Source organism: Trichomycterus rosablanca, chromosome 12 (assembly GCF_030014385.1).
Source record: "Trichomycterus rosablanca isolate fTriRos1 chromosome 12, fTriRos1.hap1, whole genome shotgun sequence".
NCBI classification, from domain to species: Eukaryota; Metazoa; Chordata; class Actinopteri; order Siluriformes; family Trichomycteridae; genus Trichomycterus; species Trichomycterus rosablanca.
In genome coordinates, this window is record NC_085999.1 from 8416124 (window position 1) to 8435005 (window position 18882).

Sequence of the window (18882 nt, forward strand, 5' to 3'; positions counted from 1 at the left end):
CATTTTTGCATAGAACTGTGGTATTTATTTCTCTTTGTGTAGTAGAGTTTGAGGATGATTTTCTCAGTGTAAAGGCGGACTGTGTTAGAAGACGACAGTTTTTCTGAAGTACATCTAAGCCCATTATGCTGTATTTATCAAATTTTTATATCTAAGGCATTTAAATTCACACACATTCAACAGTGGTTTTAAGCCCTTCCCTACACAGACTGATATTCATCCAAAGTCCTAACAACACTGCTGAACTTTAACTTGTATCAGTGCTGGGAATGATTTACCAGCCAACAGTGAGGGTCTTACGAGGGTCCCTTTTAATTGATAAATGCAGTGCAGGTGGGTAATGAAATGTTAAAGTTTATCTGTATGACAGGTGCAGCTTATAAATAATCAATAAATGTTTTTTTTTACCAAATCGGTATACCTAATAAAAGTTTATTTTAAGTTTATCTTTTAACCTCGTAATGTTATATTAATTGTATTTATTATATTTTTATAATAATGGAGACTAATCTGCCATATATTTTTCAATTACAATAACTAATACAGAACACATATTTATGGAAGCATTTAGTGGCTCTGTGTAGAAAAAAGGAAGCAATAAATTTTGTGCAATCAGAACCTGCATATGTGGTTCTTAATATGATGTATAGTTTTTACATCTCAGTGTCTAAGCTCACTCAATCAGCATCTACCATCTGGTCATTTCATCTGTGTGTGAGAAATATATCCACAAATGTATACTTGTTTGTTAGAGATTTGACAAAAATGCTGAAAATCATAGAAATAATGGAAATGCCTTTTTTTTTTAAAACTACATCACTTACATCAGTTCTTGGCCAACATTTTTATCATAGTTCCAACAATTCAGTAAGACTTATATTAATATTTCTTTTTGATATCATTCTAAAATATTTTAGAATAATTTTCTTATTGGAAAATAGCTTTTCTGTTTCCTGATTTTTTAAATTAAAACAATTTTTATCATGATTTCTGACCCTTGATTTAAACAAAAAAGTGACTAGAACACTAGCTGCCTTTCTTTTGGTTTTTGATTACATTTTTGCTTCACCAATTGCTTTCTTTTAGCTAGTTCAATGTCCAACAGTTTTGTGTTTTCAGTGTTCTTTACACAGAACTGTAAAGTTTAAATAAGTTGTATTAAAGTTGAATAAAAAGTATAAAATTGTAAAAGAAAGATCATAACAGCACATACAGCAGATTGAGAGAACAGGCCATATGGGTCTAATGAAGAGACTGATTGTATGAATACTTAATTTAGATGTTATGTTTTACCTGGTTGAAATACTTTGTTTAAATGAAATGTTTATAAAAGTATATGAAAATGAAATATGATTAAACATATTTTAAAAAATCATATAATTAAACATATTTAAAAAAAATCATATGATTAAACATATTTTTAAAAAATCATATAATGAAACATATCAAAAATATTTAGCAAATTACCAAACTAAAGGATCAAATCTAGACTTTTAATAAAATATAATGTATGAATCAGGTTGATTTAATCATGCTAATTTATTGTAGTAGTTTTAGCTTGGTTGACTTTTTGTGATTGTATTATTTCCTATAATTATTCTACAAAGCATCCTCAAACACATTCTCACTGCAACATCCCTGAGTCTAGGGTTAACTAGGATTAATTAATAAAAATCAAATGTTGATCTCATGTGGGAAAATTTGTTTTTTATGTCAATTTAAAAATAAAGGGTTGCAATATTACATTGTCAGTAGAATTTCCAAAAACATGAGGGAAAATGTTTGAGGTTTTTGAGCACTTGAGACCATGTCGGCTGAATGACCACAGGATATAAAACAGCTGCACGTATGGATTTAAGATTATGAAAGAGTTCTAACATTGTTTCATGCAACAAAGTCGTCTAAAAGATTGTAAATAATAATAAAATATGTAATATAAGGCTTTAATATTTTAATTGAGGAATACTAATTATCTTGTTAAAATGATAATAATAAATAAATCAGCATTTTTTTTTAACTTTTTGCTACACTCATATGTTTTAATAACTTCTATCTTAATAGTGTAAATATTACTTAAACCCACTGCAAGGCCTTAAATAAATTCTGCATAATGTTCATCTTTTGAAAAATATACAAACTTTGGACTTTATGACTTTGACTCTTTAATTAGTGTCACAATTAATAATAAAAATGCTACCTTTTTTTTAAAGAAAAGACCAAAAGATTTTGCCTGTAATTTGTATTTATTACTTTGTTTGCTGTGTACATGTGGTGTAAAGTGTGCTATATACTGTATTGCTATGCTGCATTATGGTGAAGGGCTCCATCAGAAATGTAGTAGTAATGGAGTCTCTTCCTTCCCTGACATGTCAGAAAATCTCCCAGCTTTTCACCGGCATCAGGGGAGGAAGCCAAGTGCTGTTAGCTCTCATTGCACATGAAAGGATTAATGTCAACCTATAAGAAGGGGGGAAAAGCCGCCTTACTTTTATTTATTCGGGCTCATTCTTATTCCTGCAGCTCTGTGAGTCAGGCTGTCTAATGTCGGGTCTAATTTGTAGCATTTTAAATTCCAGACTTAGGATCTTTACATATCTCTGGAGCTCTCAGCATCTCAACTCTCCCCACCGAAGCCTGGATCCTACCCAGAATCCCCCTAAACCCACCAATTTAAGATGTGGAGCAGAGTGAAGATTTACATGAGTTTGTAGTTGAGTGACTCCGAGTGAAGAGGCAGCAGCTCCATCCACACTAAACGCTCCTGCTATAATTACACCTCGCTCAAACTAGACCCAAACCCACACCCCATACCTACGGCTAAATCAGAGAGAGTGCGAGAAAGAGAGAGCGAGAGAGGAAGGGAAGGAGATAGAAAAACTTATTCCCAAATGCTGATTCTAAGTCCTTCTTGTTCAGGATATGTAATTGGCTCTGTGTTTTCTACTGGCTGCTAATAAGAAGCTTACTCTGCCTCCCTCAAGACTCGACCCACCAATTTTTTTTGCTTTATGAATTTTACAAGTGGATTTTAATAGATGCTTTAGGCTATGCAAAGCATGGACTGAGAGCAGGGCATAATGGAGCCGGCAGAGCTGAGAGGCTGCTTATCATTGCAGACAGGTCTTATAACTTTCATTAGGACTAGCAGAGGACACCAGGGCGAGCAAAGCGCAGAGAGACATAAGGGAATATTAACCTGTGCTCTCTAACTAACTATAATTGTTTAGCAGTGGGGCTTGGTGCCAGGCACAGCCTCATTAACCAGGCAGCCGCATCATGGTCTGGCTGATATAGCAACAGCAGTGCTTATTAACAGAGAGGTAGAGAGGATGGAGAACACAGCAAGGGTCAGGGCACAGGATTACCCAGGGTGGAACTTTTCTGACTGGGACCACAGACCTGGACTCTCTTAGCAAAGAACCATAGGCATTTGGGAGTATAGGTTATTCAGTCATCATAATTTGGCTAGTCAATATAATCATCCAGTAAAAAAGGTTAGAGCAGCGTTTTCAGAGCAGTGATTCAACCTGTGTGCCACAGACCCCAGTGGGCCATGATGAATCTCCAGGGCAATGGTGGGGTTATTATTTGTAATTGTACTTGTGCTGTACTACACATACTAAATAAAGAAATCTTTTGTGCCACTTTGATAAGCCAGCTGCTATTAAAAGTGATGTGCACATACACCGATCAGTCATAACATTAAAACCACCTCCTTGTTTGTACACTCACTGTCCATTTTATCAGCTCCACTTACCATATAGAAGCACTTTGTAGTTCTACAATTACTGACTGTAGTCCATCTGTTTCTCTGCATGCTTTGTTAGCCCCCTTTCACCCTGTTCTTTAATGGTCAAGACTCTCCCTGGACCCCTACAAAGCAGGTATTATTTGGGTGGTGGATCATTCTCAGCACTGCAGCGACACTGACATGGTGGTTGTTTGTTAGTGTTTGTTGTGCTGGTATGAGTGGATCAGACACAGCAGTGCTGATGGAGTTTTTAAACACCTCACTGTCACTGCTGGACTGAGAATAGTCCACCAACCAAAAACATTCAGCCAACAGCGCCCCGTAGGCAGCGCCCTGTGACCACTGATGAAGGTCTAGAAGATGACCAACTCAAATCTCTGACTTTACATCTACAAGGTGGACCAACTAGGTAGGAGTGTCTAATACAGTAGACAGTGAGTGGACATGGTATTTAAAAACTCCAGCAGCACTGCTGTGTCTGATCCACTCATACCAAAACAACACGCACTAACACACCACCACCATGTCAGTGTCACTGCAGTGCTGAGAATGATTCACCACCTAAATAATGTCTACTCTGTGCTGGTCATGTGGGGGTCCTGACCATAATTGTAGAACTACAAAGTGCTTCTATATGATAAGTGGAGCTGATAAAATAAACAGTGAGTGTAGAAACAAGGAGGTGGTTTTAATGTTATGGCTGATCAGTGTATATTAGAATAATTACAGTAGTCATTAGATCTCAAACTGCTTATCTTATGCTTTATATATGCTATTGTTTACTTTAGCTATACAACAGACTGTTTAAGGCTATGAAACATTTAATGTATAATTGATTATGTATGCAAATTGCAAAAGGTTGTGAATCCCTGGAATAGAAAATACAAGTTGGTCATTGTAAGGTGAAAATACCAATAAATCCTAATGTAGTGACTTGTTTCACTTGAATGAGCAGTGGTCGCAAACCTTTGTCTCAAGACCGCAACAGTGTCATGTCAACTGTCTGAGTCTAGTCCCCCGCTTTGCTCTTGTAATTGGATGTTTCCGGTGTGTTAGATAAGTAGATGTAAATTTTATTGCCTCTTCCTCTTTCTTTCTTTCTTTTATTCTTTGCATCTTTCAACAGAGCTCATTTGAGAGGAGTGGAATGACAGTCTCTTATGCGGGGTTGTTCAGATGTGACGAATGAAAAATTTAAACCCACTCGCTGACCCATTCCCAACCCACACTGTCTATCCCATCATTAAAATACTTTGAGCTACCACTACTTATACAACTTGCCATTAAGCAAAAGAGATTTTAGCAGTGACACACACTCACTACTCTTTTACTATCAAACTCATTTCCTCTATAATTTCTTACAATAAAGAAACTAAAGTTCATTTGTGGTGTTTTATTAAGGTAACACCAAATCATAGCACTTGGCATGGATGGTAAGGATAACAAGAAAAGGAGCAAAGATCCACTTGTTTCTTTTTTATTAATCCCTCCCTCCTTCATCCATTGTTTCACGTCTATTACTTTCTTTTTCCTCACCACTGAGCTATGCTAAAGCAGGGTTTACTTCATCACAAATCAAAAACAGCATGGAACCCTAAATCCACCATGTTTATGCTCTCAGACTATTTGCATCCCTCACTCCTGTGCTGTTGGGTAATTCTCTCATCTGCAACTGGTTGGAGAGAAACAAAGCAACACTAAGAGGGTTGCAGTGTGAGCTGGTGTCAGGTTGTCAGTAATCTGACAGCTGTGGTAACTGGCCTGTAATCCGGCCGGCTGCAGCCCGGCTCGGAGCTGACACACAGCTTTGTGAGTGACAGTTGAGGGCCACACTCAATCCGCCTGTTGCAGTCACCACTTCTCCATTAAAGCGGATGAACCCGGCACCCTTCACACACAGAGCAGAGACCAACCTGGCCTACCCTGCTGTAATCAGGAGGGAAATAAATGTATTTTGGGAAAATTCATATAGTAGAATAGAGCTGTGTGTAAAACTGCAAACCTTTACCTAACAGCAATGTCTAGAATATCATAAGTAACATTCAGATTCAAATTAATTCTAATTGTTAATAAAAAATGTTTCTTTTATATAAATTTATTTATTTATGATTTTGACTACAATGGTGCATTTTTATATACTTATTGTTTTTTTTTCCATTACTAAAATATGGTTATCAAATGTAATAAGATTATTGGTCATACTTTTAAATCTATAGTGTTTGTTACAGGAGAGCCGGTCAGTGAGTCAGAATCAGGAACTTGGGATGCAATTGTGGTGATTTATTTCTCCCAATCCAAAAACAGGTGCAAAATATTATACATAAAAATTAATTTCACTGAGATATTCCAACACTCAAACACGGCCTAAACTAATAAACAAACTTTAAACTAAACTTCAGTGCTTCTCAATTACAGCACCACCATTACAACTCCAACATGCCCAACCAAACAAACTAGAGCTGCGCGGTTCCTGAATCACCCCTGGTTAATGATTCGAATCTTCGTACTGAATCAGGAATCACGAGTCTGAGGTCTCAATTAATCCGGATCCTATGAGTCCTCTGACTGGCTGCTGTTAAATACACAAGGCGAGTGAACAGACTCACCGGAAACACCGCAGACTCATGATTTGGCCGAACCGACTTCACTCCAGTCTGTGAATCTATGTAATAAGTTAAATTTTCCAATAAACAAGCGGTTAAACTCACTGGTGTTCATTATGTGGCTGATTTTATGCATATGCTATTATTATTATTATTATTATTATTATTATTATTATTATTATTATTATTATTATCAGTAGTAGTGGTATAGATTAGTAATGCAACATATTTTCTTGTAAGCAAAACAACAACAAAATATAGTTATATTATTATTAAAATGCAAATGCTTACAGGCTACTTTAGGACTGTACCACTTAAGGAGTTTCATAGCCCCCATGGTAATTTATTGACTGTTTGTTTTGGTGGCTGCCTGACTGGGTCAAGTTACCATGGCAATTTGTTGTTGATCATCCCCCTTGAACCCTTGACCCATTAATATACCCAGTCCCAAGTCCATATCCCCCATGATCCACTTGATGTTATTTGTGTTTAAGTTGTGTTTGTTTGTTTTTTGATGTATGGAATTTAAATTAAAATTTTAAATGAACTTCTGTAACCTAATAATGTGTCTGTGGATCCTTACAGTTGTAATTTATTTTATTTATTGGACGGGTGGGATTGGGGACTCAAGTGAATTAAGTGAATCGGATCACATTACTGAGTGACTCAGATTAACCCAAGTCCATAAAATGAACTGAATTTACCACCACTAAAACACCCCCCCCCCCCCCCCCCCCCTCCCCTAAATACTCATGAGGGATTGGACCAAACCAACTACAGGTAACATAGCATTTCCTAAGTTCACCACTGTCAAAAAGTCATTGGTCTAGTCACTGGTTTATACCAATAAAACAGCTTATATTAATTACATTAAGACAATGTCACAATCACAATTATATAAAAACACCATACAAAGGATACAAAAATCATTAACCTTAGCTTCGTTACATTGTTCATGCAGGTCATTTTTAGGACTAGTCTTATTAAGCAGCTGTTTTGTGTTATATGCAGAATTATCATTATTACCATTATTAGACATTATTTATATACCAATGTCTGTTGTTCTAACATGGCTTTGACAAAGTTATTTTATAACACTAATGTTATGTGTTATTCAAAAATAAGAAGATACATCTTAGCACCACAGGGTCTGCTACGTTCAAAATAATTCTGGTCTTGTTAATCTTTTTTTTTTTACATCCTTGTTATGTTTATGTTTGCACGTTCTGTTCTCTTCCGTGACCTCGGTCGCAGTGCTCTTCTTACTGGATATGTGAAAACCATCTTACACTTTAAATATGTGAAATACTTTTATATGATCTTATAAGAAACCCCTTACTCATGATTTTCTATCTTCCTTCCTTCCTTCCTTCCTTCCTTCCTTCCTTCCTTCCTTCCTTCCTTCCTTCCTTCAGGAACAAAGATTGAATTATGTGATCCACCTCATTTTTGTGCCTGAATCTGCAAATCAGGTGTTGGAGAGATCTGTGTTTGTGTTTTATGATGGAGTCAGTGTGTCTGGTACAAAACATTTTTTTTTGCTTTGCTGTGTGGTACAGCTAGACATACATAATTGCCTCTGAATTGTTTCTTACTGTGGTCATTATAAGGCCTTTGTTGCAGTGTTTAGAATTTGGGGTGATAATTTGGCCTGGTAGTTCATATTGTTGTAAAGTATTCATTAAAATACACACCCAGCACATGCAGAGCAAATGAGAGCCAGTGGCAGTACTTATGTTGGGAACAGCCCCAAACCTACCCACAGCTGTAATGACATTCTCAACAACCTACATAATGGAATGAGTTTACATAAATTAGCCCGTAGTGCTGCTATGCTAGCAGACAGTGGGCCTGAGCCTTGTGTGTGTGTGTGTGTGTGTGTGTGTGTGTGTGTTCGTGTGTGTTTGTTGTAAGCCTTTACACTAAATCCTTCAGATCTTGCTACTTTAAAGCAGAAAAGTCATGAATGAGTTTCCTTTTCTTTGCTTTTCCTCCCTGTTCTTTTCTTCTCTGTTCCTCCCAGGTGAACTCAGCAGTGGAGGCTTATGTTCTATCTCTCTCCAGCGGAACACTTTGCATTCCTACATCTTTCTTCTCCATCTTGAAGGCTGCAAATGGAGGGCTGGCAGAGTGACTGACAGAAAGTTAAGTATACATTCCCTCTGTCTAAAAAGATAGTCAATGTGCCACTGTAGTTTACAAACCAGCCCTTTACTGAGAGAATCCATTCACTCTCACATCAGCTAATGATATGTAGTTTCAGTGAGTGCAAGCTAACAGAGATGAGCTAACACAGCAGTTTCTTTAAAACTGTTTGAACATAAGAAATATGCACTTTTTTTGTACAAATCACATCAGTTTGATTGTAGTGTATATTGGCCAGATGTGTATATTGCAGGATGGTTGTGGCAAGGCAGACTGGGCAAATCAAAAAAAAAAATGTAGCTTAACTTTGGACTTATATTACTAATATTCCAGCACTAGCACTAATATCAGATAATGTTTTTTTAAGTTTAAGATGACAAAGTTTAAGAAGACCTTAATATTTACATTTACATTACATTTACATTTTCAGCATTTAGCAGATGCTCTTATCCAAAGAGACTTACAACAGTGCTTCCATACTGAACATTACCTTACTCTAGTTTAATATACATTATTCTCTCTCTCCTCTCTCTCTCTCTCTCTCTCTCTCTCTCTCTCTCTCTCTCTCTCTGTATATATATATATATATATATATATATATATATATATATATATATATATATATAAAATCATCTTTTGAAGACAGACAAGGTAAGCTCGTTACACCACTTGGGTGCAAGTACAGAGAAGAGCCTTAATGCTTGTCTTCCTTGAGTTCTGGTGGAGGATCAAGTCGAGCGAGACTAGTGACTTGAAGGTTGCGTGGTACAGAGCGGGGTTTTATTAGACCTCAAAGGTAGCTTTGGGCTGGTCCATTTTTGGCTTTGTAGGCAAGCATCAGTGTTTTAAATGGAATGCTGACAGCTACAGGGAGCCAGTGAAGAGAACACAGCAGTGGGGTGATGTGGCAGTGTTTAGGTTGGTTAAAAAACAGGTGAGTAGCTGCAGTAGTCCAACCGAGAGATTACGAGTGACTGGACAAGAATCTGAGTGGCTTCCATGGAGAAAAATGGCTGAATCTTTTTGATGTTGCACAGAAGGAACTGGCACGATCTTGTCATGTTGGCTGCATGAGGAGAGAAGGTCAGCTGGTTATCCAGGACAATAACAATATTTAATAAATACCCTACGCTAATAAATCACTTATTAACAAATATATGAAATATTAATACTAAAATATTATATGCCCAAAACTCCACGATAAAGGGCTGTTAATCTTATGCTGTCCCATCTGTATTCCAGGTGATTCAACATAAGAGTGCAAATAATGTGGTCTGTAAAGAGATGTATCAGTGGGTTTTAACTTTTAATAAAACACCAATTGTTTATAACTTTCAAAAAGTCGAGCTTCTCACATTCCTACATTTCTGCTACAGAATAAGGTTAGATAATAAAAGTAAACAAAGATTACAGTTGACTCGATTGGAGAATTTATTGGCGCGATCGTGGGTTCTTACACAGTGTATGAACTGAAGAACAAGAAACATAGCCGTGGGCCACTCTTTATACTGCTCTAGTCACAACACATTGGGTATTGGACTTTGGAACCACCATTCTGTGCTAATTGTTGTTTTTTTCTGCTTACAACATTTTACAACAGCTCATGTTGCTCAGACAGACATGTTGCTCATTTCTGTTTTTTAGACTCCCAGCCTCACCTCAAGCACCAACATAAGGATTTAACAATTAGTTAATGCACAAGCAACATAATACTAATATTCAGGTTATATTGAGCATAATGAAATAACCTGTAAAAGCCAGAATCATTCTACTTTTTTGTAATGAGCTCTGAAGCAAATAAACAAGCTGGCAGGGTAAATCTGAAGTGACTTATATATTATGAGATATTTTCTAAATAATGCACTACTTTTGTCGCATGCACTGTACAGATTTAAACATACCCCATTTATCATGAGTGATGCTGCCAACATCTTTACACCGACCAGTGGTGGGTTCTTACATAGAGTCCTAATGCATACAAAGGTTCCTTGAGATTCGGCCATACAGTAAGAGTTGCTGTTGCAGAAACTAGGAGGTTAATCCCCACCAGACCTGTTCTTACTTAACCACAGCCAACTGTGTCTACTAGGCACCTGACCAGATTGGTGGCACTAGTGTTAATTAACTGTAATTTAACTGTAATTATTGTTAACTATCACTGCTTTCCAAATAGAAGTGTTATGTTCTGAAGAAACACCATCCATACAGCTGCCAGGAGTCAGAAATCGAGTTTTCTGAATTCAGTAATCACCCAAAAACTTTGCTTCATTGAAGCTTGACATTTGTTCCTACATTGTGTACATTGTTTGGCTCATTAATATTATACTTCAAGTTTTATTTATGAAACCTTCATGTAAAGTGCTAATAAAATATGTTAAAATCTATACATATGTATAAAACTAGACCTATTTTTATCCCCAGCCAGCATTACCACCCCGGTCTTTTTCCGGTCTACAAAACAGGGTTTTTTAAACCCTGGTTTGCGACCCTTAAAAAATGGGTTGCAAAGAAAAATAATAATAATTAATTAAACTTGTACGCGAACACCCCCTTGTGGAGGCTTTATGTTATATCTTGTAAACCCCAGTGAGACCAGATTTTACAAAGCATAGCAGAGAGTTAAGATATTGTTTGTGTTGTCTGGGTTGGTTAAAAAAAATCATAGACAAGGGCCGCTTGTCTATGGCACAGCGGTAAAATACACTAGCACACCAGAGCTGGGATTTCTAATACATTGTATCGAATCTCAGCTCTGCCATCCGGCTGGGCTGGGCGGCTGTATGAACAACGTTTGGCTGTTGTTCATCCATGAAAGTCGGATAGGGACCTCATAACTGATGCAATTACGACCTCTCCTGGCTGATTGATGGCGACTGCACAGAGAGAGGAAAAATGCTGATCAGGGTGTGTCTCTCCGTGCACAAGGCTGATTGGCATATGAACTCGCCTCGTGCAGGTGAAAAGATGCAGTCGGCCACTGCTCACGTGTCGGAGGGGGCGTGTGTCAACTCGCTCTCCTCAGTCGGGGCAGGGGTCAGCACCAGTAGAGAAAAAAAATTATACATATGTATAAAACAAGACCTTCTCCTATCCTCAGCCTGCATTACTGCCCCATTCCATCAGGTATACTTTAGGTCAACAAAACACGGGTTTTCAAACCCTGGTTCTTGACGTGAACCCTTGTGAAGGCTTTAAGTTACATCTTGTAAACCCCAGTGGGATCAGTTTGTACAAAGCATAGCAGAGAGTTAAGATGAATTGTTTGTGTTGTCTGTGTCGTGTAAAAAAATCATGTACATAATGTGGGTCGCTTGGAACAATCCTGCTATAGGAAACCCTTAAGCACTGAAGCACTGGATTCAGTTGATTTCATGGATATCAGTCTATCACAGTCATTTGAAATCTACAGAAACTACTTTGTACATCTTCACTGATCTTCTGCAATCAGACCCATAGAGCTGTAATGAGACAGATAATTGGGGATTTTTTTCCAACTGACTAGTTAATTGGTTGTCACCAGTGTCTCAGCAAAGGTTAAACCGAAAGTTGCATGTCACCAATTACTATTCCAGCTGGATCTGATCATCTGGAAATATTTATGGCAAAAAGTCAATGTTTGTGTGACAAATGACAGGAGCAGAGATGAATGCTTTACAGATTCATGTTTAATACTCGGCCTGTCTTCCTCTGTCTTATCTTTTCTTGGTTACCTTTATTTTTCAGTCTGTTCTTATTTTTTCTCTTCACGCAGAATCCTCACTTTTTTTAAAGAAAAAGGAAAATCAATGTGTGCATAATCAAACTCATGTTGACAGCAGTCATATCAGCGCACAAAGAGAAGAAGAAAGAGAAGGGAGGAAATGCAAAAGAAAAGATGAGGCGAGCAGTGAAGGGATGAATGCATTACCATCCAGTCGGTCTGTCTGGCAGATAACAAAGCCGTGTGTGTGTGTTAAGCGTGTAGATTAGGTCAACTTTTTACCTCCTCTGAGCTCTCTGCCTGTAAATGACGAGTTTTGATGTGAAACAAGCAACATGTCAGAAGGAGTTGAGAGATGTAGGCCTATTCTGCCATGTCTCTGTGACAGGGCTGTGAATATTTGGGCCATTAGGGGCTTATTAGCGAGTAAATGGCCAGATGGTTCAGCCATGCGCAAGAGATGGACAGAGCTGCCTGCTACTAATCAGCCCTGTCTGTAGCCCCACTGTCAAACCGCACCAAGCTGTAACCCATAGCAACCGAAAAAAGTTAACATTAGCAAGTCAATTTTAGCTATAGAGGCCGTAAACAGGCATGTGAAGGGCCGCACGGAGGTACCAGCCAAATACGATTATAAAGATCACATGCATGATTTTACTTACTATCTTCTTGCACTGATTTATGGATGGTACCTTGACTGATGTTCAGGCCTCTGCAGATAAACAGGTGTGGTAATTTTACCTCAAGCTACACCCTACTCCATAAATATAAATAAATAAAGTAATTAAAAGATATAGGACAATTTCTTGACTCCTGAAACTGAGAATTTCATTCCATAACAGTTCATATTCTATCTGTATCACTAGTTCTTTTGTACTCTTTACAGATATTAATTTTGTTATTGATGTTAGCTATTAGTAGATATTACAGTAGTTATTACTCATGGCAAAACAAATTAATAAACATAATAGGCACTTTGCAAAAGTTTACTGATTACTGAATTTTCTTATTTAATTATTATTCATTTCATTATCAGATTTCTTCCAGCAGCTATTTTACACAATCGCAAATACTCCAATAACAAAATAATCTTTCCAAACTTCCAACAAAGCAATATGTACAAAAATAATGACACCACGGACAGGTGAAGTGAATAACACTGATTATCTCTTCATCACGGCACCTGTTAGTGGGTGGGATATATTAGGCAGCAAGTGAACATTTTATCCAAAAGTTGATGTATTAGAAGCAGAAAAATGACAAGGGCCAAATTGTGATGGCTAGACGACTGGGTCATAGCATCTCCAAAACTGCAGCTCTTGTGGGGTGTTCCCGGTCTGCAGTGGTCAGTATCTATCAAAAGTGGTCCAAGAAAGAAACAGCGGTAAACTGGTGACAGGGTCATGGGCAGCCAAGGCTCATTGATGCATGTGGGGAGCGAAGGCTGGCCCGTGTGGTCCGATCCAACAGACGAGCTACTGTAGCTCAAATTGCTGAAGAAGTTAATGCTGGTTCTGATAGAAAGGTGTCAGAATACACAGTGTATCACAGCTGCAGGGCTGTTTTGGCAGCAAAAGGGGGACCATATTATATGACTTTTCATGATTGAAAGAAAAATCCATGTCAATATAATCCCAACATGCTAATGAAACACTAGCTTGGTAGCTAAATAGGTGTGGTAATAATACTAACATTGCATAGCATTATATTTATATGCACTGTGGGTATTAAATGTCTACATTCATAACTTAACATTATTGTATCTTTACTTGTATAAAATGTTACTTTTACAAAATAATAGAATAAGACTTTATGCTCTAATTCTTGTTAGCATTTGAGCTGCTGCATTTTGCACCAGCTGGAGCTTGTTTATGAATCTTCTAGAGCATCAAGTGAGAAAAACATGGCAATAATTCAACCCTGAAGTTCTAAACACATGGATCGGTTTTTCAGCATCATTAACAGAAAGTATATTTCTTATTTTAGAGATATTACACAGATGAAAGAAGGCCACTCTACTAATATTATGAAATTGTGCATCAGAGGAGAGGTCTGAACCGATTGTGATGCTCAGATTTTTTTATAACTGTAGTAGAATGTAGTGAAAGAGAGTTAGGTGACATCCAGTCTTTTATTTCATTCACACAGTGTGTTGATGCCATTGGGTTTGGCTGATATATATGTATGTATATGTATGTGTGTGTGTGTGTGTGTGTGTGTGTGTGTCTGTGTGTGTGTGTGTGTGTGTGTGTGTGTGTGTGTGTGTGTGTGTGTGTGTGTGTGTGTGTGTGTAAAACTGTCATCTGCATAAGAGTGGAAATTAATGCTATGTATCCTAATGGTATCATGTAGTCTACAGTGTAAATAGTAGAGGTCCCAACACTGACCCCTGTGTAACACCATACTTTACTTTTTTAGTTTTCAAGCATTTATTATTTACATAAACAAATGGATAGCTGTCAGTCAGATTCAGGATTTTAACCAAGAGTGCATGTCCTTTAACTCATACAGTATTTTCTAGAATTTTTAAACAGAATAATAAAATCTAGCTGAACAAGAAATGAGACATGTTCATAATCAGGACATTATGAGGACATTAATAAATCAGTAACTACCCAATTTAATGAAGTTTCAGTACTGTGGTTGGATCTAAATCCTGATTAAAATGTTTAATGAATAATATTTTTGTGCATTGGAATTAATATTTTTATAATCTTCAAAATAAAAGGTAGATTTGATATCGACCTATAATTAGACAGCACATATTGATCATGATTAGTCTTCCTAATCAGGGGATTAATAGCATATTTAAAAGGTTTGGTTCATAACCAAGGTTAAGATTTCTCTTAATGTTCTTGGAAAGCTGTAATAGATAGATAGATATACTTTATTTGTCATATATACATATACAGGTGTACAGTACAATGAAATTCTTCACATATCCCAGCTTGTTTGGAAGTTGGGGTCAGACTGCAGGGTCAGCCATTGTACGGTGCCCCTGGAGCAGACAGGGTTAAGGGCCTTGCTCAAGGACCCAACAGTGGCTGCATTGCAGAGCCTGGATTTGAACCGCCAATCTTCCGGGTTGATAGCCCAAAGCTCTACCCACTAGGCTACCACTGTCCCCTACATGGGGACAGTGTACATGTAGGGGACAATGTACATTGTACAGTGGACAATGGGGCTCTGTGTACATTCTTTCCAAAAGAAGTACACAAGGTTGAAGCCACGTGTAGTCGAGTGAGAGGTGGTAGGAACACCTTTTAGTAAGGACAAAGGAACATTTCTGATTTAAGTACTCATTAGTCTCTTTACAGCCAGAAAAGATTCGTTTTATTACCTGGCTGAAAATACAGAGAAGTGACTCGATGCTTGTCTTCCTTAAACATAAAGAATGGATCAAGTTAGGCCTGGCTTGAGGCTCAAAAGGTACAAATTACAGAGCAGGTATAATAAGTGCTTTTAGATACCTAAGTACTGGTCCATTGTTGGCTTTGGCATTTTGTGTCAGGCACAACTGTTTTAAATTTGATAAACAACCGTAGGGAAACCAGAGCAGATTAAAAAACAGACATGCAGCTGCATTCTGAATCAATCACAGTGGTCTTATAGGGTCAGAAAGGTTACCTTAATAAAACACATAAAATAATTGCTTAAAAGAATAAAGTGTAAAAGTCACGACACAACAAACAGCGCTGTGCAGCCCAAGCAACCTGCTAAGCCTTTGCTAAAAAGTACAGTGCATATGACTTTCCCAATAAATCTCTCCACAAGGAACAGGTGCAGGTGATTATCAGAGAGCCGGTAGTTTTGAGTACTGATAGGTCGGCCCATAAGAGGGAGTATTCAACTGTATGGTATGACTAGGTGAGCTAACACTGAGACCTGTGCCAGGTCTGGAAAAATAGTCTGTAATTTTGCTGATATGTACAAATACAAGTTGCAGGTGCAGTAAAAAATATTTTTTTCTGTAGTTATTGTGAACCATAAAAAGTGTTTTTACACAAGATATTTGCTTTGACTCCTAAAGAAGGGAAAATGGTCAATGTCAATCAGGTAATTTTTCTCTGCATACTTTGTTAGCCCCCTTTCATGCTGTTTTTAATGGTCCGGAATCTCCCAGGACCACCACAGAGTAGATATTATTTAGGTGGTGGATCATTCAGAGCACTGCAGTGACACTGACATGGTGGTTGTGTGTTAGTTTGTGTTGTGCTGGTATGAGTGGATAAGACACAGCAGCGCTGATGGAGTTTTTAAACACCTCACTGTCACTGCTGGACTGAGAATAGTCAACCAACCAAAAATATCCAGCCAACAGAGCCCCGTGTGCAGCGTCCTGTGACCACTGATGAAGGTCTAGAAGGTGACCAACTCAAACAGCAGCAATAGATGAGCAATCGTCTCTGACTTTACATCTACAAGGTGGACCAACTAGGTAGGAGTGTCTAATAGAGTGGACAGTGAGTGGACACAGTATTTAAAAACTCCAGCAGCGCTGCTGTGTCTGATCCACTCATACCAGCACAACACACACTAACACACAACCACCACCTACATTATACCTGCTCTGTAGTGGTCCTGTGGGGGACCTGACCATTAAAGAGCAGGGTGAAAGCAGGTTAAAACAGTATGTAGAGAAATAGATGGACTACAGTCAGTAATTGTAGAACTACAAAGTGCTTCTATATGGTAAGTGGAGCTGATAAATTGGACAGTGAGTGTAGAAACAAGGTAGTGGTGGTTTTAATGTTATGGCTAATCAGTGTATATAAACATATAAACTTGTGTGTCATCCGCATAACAGTAGAAATTCATGCTTTGCTTATGAATAATGATAGCATGTAACCTACAGAGTAAATAGTAGAGGTCCCAATACTGACCCCTGTGTAACACCATACTTTACATCAATATCAATCAACTTAATCTTGAATTTGAACATCTGATGCATTTAAAATAAACAGTTATATGAATGTAGGTGCATGATGCTTCTGTAGGTGTGATGTATTGTTTCACTAAAACTTTTTGTTAAACTTTCTGTTGCCTAAGTGATATGAAATATGTCCATACTTCCATGTTTCCGCTTTTATAAAGCAGCCTTCGGTGCTCTCCATCTTATTAATGGATTTATTCCATCCTTCTTTCTAAGGTGTTTTTATTAGTTTACCCCTTGTCTATCTCCCCTAGCTCATCTCTCCATCCTCTACGCAGGAGGTAACAAACCAAAGTTCAGACAGAGCGGGTGTTTGTTTAAATGTAATTGGTGATGTGTGAATGGGCTTGTCTGTGCTGTGACGGACAATAAGAGTGAGAAGTTGAGACAGCTGTAAGCATCTGTATACGTGTGTATGAAAGAGCTGCATTATGAATGTGGAGTAAACACACTTGGGGTCCGTAATTGTGTTTTTTTGTCTGATGACCACAGCTGAGCCTGTTTGCTTGGGTAATGGATGGGGAGACATGACACCACTTCTGATTGGTTAGAAGTCCCCTTCTGCAGAGTAATTGATCACTGGTGTGTACTTTGGATTTAGTTATATTTTACTGTGTAAAATACATCTTTAAATCTTCTTCATTATTAAAGTGCTAAATAAATACCTCATTGGCCTACATAGTGATTTACAACCTGAAATAATTTAGAGCAGAAATGTCTGAGAGATGTTTCATTAGTATGGCCTATTTCCATTATTATCCTTATCTGCTGTTGGAACAATACCTTGATTAGATTAACCTAACATAAATTACATTGACTTTTCTATGTTGGTGTAATGTTGCCTTTTATAAATAACTGTTCATTTGAATAATTAATGCATGTAGATTGTGCTTTAGCCAGTTTCTTTTTCTCCACAGCCACTTCAGCATGGAGACATAAATATAGTGTGCGTTATGTAGGGGGGAACAGTAGGATGCCATGTTATTGCCCCAGCCCCCATTACACCGAATACGGCGCATTGTTATTATTTGTCATCATATGCTAATTATGCATCATTAATGTGAGGCCCTAATGGCCTCTGGTGGTGGTGTGTGTGTATGTGTGTATGTGTGTGTGTGAGTGTGTGTGTGTGTGTGTGTGTGAGTACTGCAGTCTACAGGGAGTGGAAAAAACACATGCTAATGAAGCAGAGATATTTTATCTTACAGATTAAAAGCCAGCGAGATCACAACCCTCAGAATAGGCCCTCTGACATCTGTAATTGGAGTAGACAACAAGCTTTGGTACTGTGCATGATCGCTTTAACTCAGAACCACTGAATATGCTGGGGTGCATGTGACTGGACATGTTCCTGTTTATCTGCATGTATAATTTTTGGTTTGTAAGGATGCTGTTATGTGATTACAGAACCTAAGTGCACAATCCACACTATGTGTGTGTTCAAAAACCTACTGAGCTCTCTACATAGACGCATTTTATGTCATCCTATGCACGCTCCCGAATAGGAGGCTGTTCGAATTCTTAGATGCCTTAAAATGCTGTCTACTAAGGCACCTTAAATCTGAACGAGTTATTTTTCAAATGTAAATAAATAATCATTGATTTTTAATTTGTATAAACATGCACAAGTGTCATTTATTTGCAAATCCAGGCTTGTCAGCGAATTTAATTGTTTTCGGCACACGAAGGGAGACATTAATTGACATGCTAGCGCGTTGTGCCACCTCGAACAGACCCTATAAGTCATAAC